Below are 5,854 nucleotides of genomic sequence, written 5' to 3' on the forward strand. Positions count from 1 at the left end.
CCCTTTAGGCAGAATTTCAGTACCAGACATGATTTATGAGGCCAGTAAGCACCAGCTGGCGGAATAGGTGGGAGACTTGGATCATAGAATATTATGTGTAGGCAGCATCAGCGGGATGATATGCTCTCCAAGCACCCACCCACCCCAGCATGGCCACAGGAGACCTCAGTCTAGACCCCTGTGCACCTATGCCACCTCTCTACGTGCACTACCTATCCCCCACTGGGGACATGGCATCATTTCAATCACCTTCAATAACAGCCAGAACATCTTGGAACTCTCCCCACAGGCAAAAGATGTGGTTTATAATGGTTTACCCCAGTGGTGGGGTGGCATAGACACTGCAAATGACCAGGCATTCTCTATGTATTGTACCTGCTATGAATACAAATATGCCCTCAGCATCCACCCATACTTTGATGGATCTAAAGGTGACCCTGAGGTGTATAAGCACAGTTGCACCTGGCGATCCCCTCACAAACCTGGAATTAAATATTTGTGTACCCAAATATAGCCAAACTTGGGCCCTTGGACCCCAAGAGGTGAATGTTCTGTAGACGGAGAACGTCAGCGTGTAAACTTTAGCCTGTTTAAGACTTCTCCATGCTTGATCTTATTTAGGACTCCACAGACATTCCACGTTAATACACAGAGTTGCCCAACGGGATTGATGGGGTCTGTATCAGCCCCCCGGATCTGAGTTAGAAAGAGCAGAGACAGCTGCGGACAAAATTATGGTCAAGTGGGTGCCAGTCCTGTGCATTTCAACCTCTTAAAAAACATTAGAACAAACCCTTCCTTCTCTCCCTTATACCTCACAAATGTTGAATTTTATGTCATGGAAAAAGTTCATGCCCGACACCATTGGAGGCCGTGAAAAGGGCCTATTCAATAGATCACCATATTCCACAAACAACCTTCCACCCCTGTTTTTGTGTCTATTTGTTCTTACAAATATTTTCTGTTTCTATGAAGTGGTGTGGGATTTGTATTGTGTGTTGTGTCTTAATTGTTTGATCTATTGGTCTTTTTAAATGTTTTACTCCCATGTCTTGTAAGTTAGGCCTGACTGCTTGTTGTCAGCAAACAACGGTTTGAGCAATGGGACAATATACTGTGACGTTTACTGTACTCTACCCCATGTTAGTAGAAGTGTTTCTTGTTGTAAGTGCATACCTACCCGTACCAATAACTGAGCCTGGGTGGAGCTTGCATAGTAGTACTCCACAGAATTATATAGAGTTACTAGAAAACTCAGTGACATTCCACAGAGTTCTGGGGCTGGAGGAGTCACTCATTGCCCCGTCCCTCCTGCACCCACTGTGCTAAAACCCTGGCCCCCCACTAAACCCTCAACCCTCCCTAACCCTAAACCGTACTACCCCTGCCCCGCACGTAGTAAGGCCTGGTGGCAGGGAGACTTGCCTTCTTTCTCTCAAATCGGTGTCCTGCCTGCTCCTGCAGTGCTGCGGCTCCACTAGCCTTCTGCAGTGCTGCTCCAGTTCAATCAATTAACAGGAAGAACTGCAGTGCACACGGCATACTGTGCAAAGGCATGCCTGATTCTGTAATGGGATTGGATAGGGTCAGGCATGCCTTCACTCAGAATGCCATGCACAGTGCAGTTCTTCCTGTTAATTATTAATTGAACCGGAGCATTGCAGAGGAAGGCGACTGGAGCCAAAGCACTGCAGGGGCAGGCAGGACACCTATTAGAAGGTAAGTCTTAATCCGCTTTGCTGCGCTTGCGGAGTTTCGGAAAAATGCTGGTGGAGCGGACATATCCACCCAGCCCTACCAATAACCCACTTACCAATAGGCCTGGAACTGCTGTTAAAGGTCCTATTGGGATTAAGAGACACTTTGTAATAGGGACCGAATACACTGTACAGAACATAATCATTTAATTACACATTTATTCATTAGGAAAGTTTTATATAGCGTGAACATGACCACTGAGGGTTTCAGAGCGCTTTACAGATTATGCAACAGGAAAGGTACAAGAAAACACAACAGAATCAACAAAGTGAAAAATTCACAGTCTAAAAATGTCCGACATTCTCGTGAGCCAAGCATCTGGGCCAAAGTCAACAGCTTTGGACCCAGAATCAAATGGAGAAGCCAGGCTGAGGCAGACATTTATTCCTCAGGATACCTTTGACTTCTATTTTGAAGAAGACAATGGAGGAGTTCACCCTTACTTCGGGAGGAAAGAAGTTCCAGATCTTTAGAGCCATACCTGAGAAGGCTTGGTTATAGGTCTTTTTTTCTTGAAGTTTTTGGTTAGACAAAAAGGGTGCTGGTGCTTCTGGAGGCTCTCAAACAACAAGAGAGCTCCAGTTTCTGAACGAGGCACAGGGTCTTGAAGTGGCTTTCTGTGCCATGCATGCTGTATCCGAGATTCTTATGTAAGCCAGTTCAGGTTCCGCAAGTCCGGAGAGATATGGGAATATTTTTTAGTGCCAGTGAAGAGCCTAGCAGTGGAATTAAGGGCAGCCCTAAGAGGAACTGTCTTCACTCTTGGCAAGCCGCAAAGTGTTGCGCCACCATAGTTAAGCTTTGAGATCACAAATGTTTGTACTGCAACATTTAGGTCATGAGCCGGGAGAAAGGGTTTGAGTTTCCTATGGATGCTGAGTTGGAAGTTCGCTCCTGTGGTGAGGGAATGGACGTTTGTCTAATGTAATACCCAGAGAGGATGCCGAATCCACAGGGTGAGGTCTACAGTTAAGAGCAGTCATCGGATTCAACCTTTGTTCCATGACCAGAGATTGTTTGTGGGGTGAGATTGGGAGGAATATAGGGCCCGATTCACAGAATGAACTTAAGACTAAATCCTAAACTTACTACTATTTTGGTATTTACAGAATTCACTTACTACTTTTGGCAATCACAGAATGAACCTACTACTTTTGGTATTCACAGAAGTTAGGATTTTGTCTTAAGTTTGTCTTAAGACAAACTTAAGACAGACTTAAGACAGACTTAAGACAAAATCCTAACTTCTGTGAATACTAAAAGTAGTAAGTTCATTCTGTGAATGCCAAAAGTAGTAAGTGCATTCTGTGAATACCAAAATAGTAGTACGTTTAGGATTGAGTCTTAAGTTCATTCTGTGAATCGGGCCCTCAGTTTTTAGAACATTTAGCTTTAGGTGATTACGTGTCAACCATCTTTGTGTTTCCAGCAGGACTGAGTTGAGGGACTGATTGTCTTTGGGGGAGGCAATCTTCAGGTATAGTTAGGTATTGTCCGCATACATGTGATAGTGAATGCTGGATGATTTCGGAATTTCTGTCAGAGGCGCATTGGACATGTTAAAGAGTTTGGGAGACAGTGCTGAGCTTTGGGGAACACATATTTGTTCAAATTCATTAATACCCCATAGTAACAAAAAGGTGGTGCTCTTTCCACTGAACCTTTCATCTTCTAAATTGTAAAGACTGGTATAACTCAGATGAAATATGTATCACTAAATAAAGGCTCTGTAGGCTCTCTTTCAGAAACAAGGGTGCTAAACCATACTTGCTAGACTTCTCTAAAGGTCCTTGATTGTGTTGATATATGATTTTTATAGTAATCATTTATGTGATTATTTTCATAGATGTTGTCTAGATCCATTACAACAACTGATGCTTCATGTTATTAGAGTTTCCTTGTACCACATACAGTCACTGCCAGTGGCTTGTCTCTTTAACTGCTATGCCTTAATAATATTCAACTGTGGGTCAGTAAGCCTAGCCTGTATTAAGCAAAGCACTACAAATGAAAATCACAGGTTGTTCCTCTTATTCATATTTGCTGTGACAAAACCTTTCCTCTGCATATTATATACAGAGTTACTTGTATAATGAATTGCTTATCCTCATGTTGTGCCCTCTGCATTAGAGTCTTAGCATAATTCATATTATGAGTTTTAACAAATTCCTAACTCTCAGAGCTATCCAGTTGAAAATTGTGGGTTGTTATGTAGAGATTAATATAGTCAAGGTTGCTTGTATCATGTTTGACAACTAGACATGCCCTGAATGTTGCATACCAGGATTAGCTAGCTTAGATCTTTGGTCATGCTTGGTGTGAACAAGACCTCACCATCTGGGTATCCAGAAACACCATATAGCATTTACTCTTCTGCTTACTGCAGGCCAGGATGAAATTATATGAGGTGATCCCTTTATGTATGTATACGTTGGTAATTGTAGAGATCAAACAATTCTTAGGGCAACAGACGCTGAAAAAGAGGCATGGCAAACTTATTTTGACAGATGGTGCTGTAGACTGCAGTGCCTTACAAAGAGACAGCACTGAAGTTATCTAGTCCCGCCAAGACCAGCTAACAAGACTCAGCCTGGAGGCAATAACATTCTTCAATTCAGAAAGCTTCACTCTAAGGTATAAGTTGTTAGGGATGGAGAATGCTGACCTCTCCATTAAATCTCAAATTATTGCTAGCCTACTAGCATCCAAAAGCCAATCGCTAGCTTTAAGTAAGTTAGTAGCTTCTTCCTAGTCAATGGTGTCATGGTTTAATTTAGTTGGTGTTCAACATCAGCATTACTGTTATACAGAAACTTGGCTGTTGGAGATCCATTTAGAATATGGACATTTGTATCAGATCAACCATACTAAATCAAAAACTATTGAAAAAAATATTTGAATACTCTACTCTTTATTCTAGCCCTCATTTTGTGCCAGGATTCTAAATCGTCAGATATATTGCATGAGTTGTAGGATAAGTCATGGATTGAGCTTTTTTTGACTTACCGGTTATGTAGACTTCCTGGTAGAAATGGTTGTCTCATGGTCAGCATAGGCCCAATGAAGAACGCTGCCATTTTACATTCTCTCATTTCTTAAATTGCCTTCTCTTTTTCAGACAGTGATTTTTGACATACATTTGCGTGTTTGACCATGCAGCATAACATTCTCTGAATCTATTCTCTGAAGCTTGCATTTCCGTTTCACAGGCACACTATCATGATACCTTGAACATCAAATACAAGGGATAATTCACTTTGCAAATATTATATATTTCATTGTCCAAAAGGCAAAATCTCTATCCAGCTAAAATAAACAATTATGGCCTGACAGGGATTACAGCATGGTCACATGGGTTCTATTGTTATAAATACACAACTACTTCTTCGAATAGGCAGAGGAGCACCCTTCTGACACTGCAGGGTTAGGATATGTTAAATTCCAGCTTAGCTGCTACCTATGTACCAACACTGGAGTGTTCCGCTCTACAGCACGATGGGCAGCCTGATGACATTTACCCAGAGGTAACCGGGAATTATTACACCCTGGCAGGGATTTGGCAGACCTTCCACTCTTTGGAAAATTAGGTTAGGGAGCACTAGGTAGGAGTACAACTAGACATATATTCACTGTCTAAGCACAATGGTGGAAATATTCCTCCTTTTAACTGTTCTTGTAATGCTACTTACACTAATGTGTTTCATCAGTGCTTAATTTGTGCCGGTGCTTTCCGGTGCTTAGCACCAGCATTTAATTATCAGGGCCGGGGCTACACACATCTACTGCACGTCATATATTGCCTAGCTGTTATAGGTATATTTAACTCACTACTGGGATCAGAGTCAGCGCTGATTATTTTTCTCATCTCTAGAGTGAGTCCCAGTGAAGAGTGTATTTCTCTTCCGAACAAGGATTCACCCGAACAGAACAATGCACCTGAACCTGTAGTCAGCGTTATATATCAATATGAATGACACTGCAATGAAGCATGCTGAACAGGGGAGCAACCATGAATGTCAGAGAAACAAATAGAAAGTAAGTGGGAGCCAAGGGGAGAGAGAAAGCGGTAAGGGGAGAGGGCATGGAAAGGGAGGGG

This window comes from Lissotriton vulgaris, chromosome 1_2, assembly GCF_964263255.1.
Source record: "Lissotriton vulgaris chromosome 1_2, aLisVul1.2, whole genome shotgun sequence".
NCBI classification, from domain to species: domain Eukaryota; kingdom Metazoa; phylum Chordata; class Amphibia; order Caudata; family Salamandridae; genus Lissotriton; species Lissotriton vulgaris.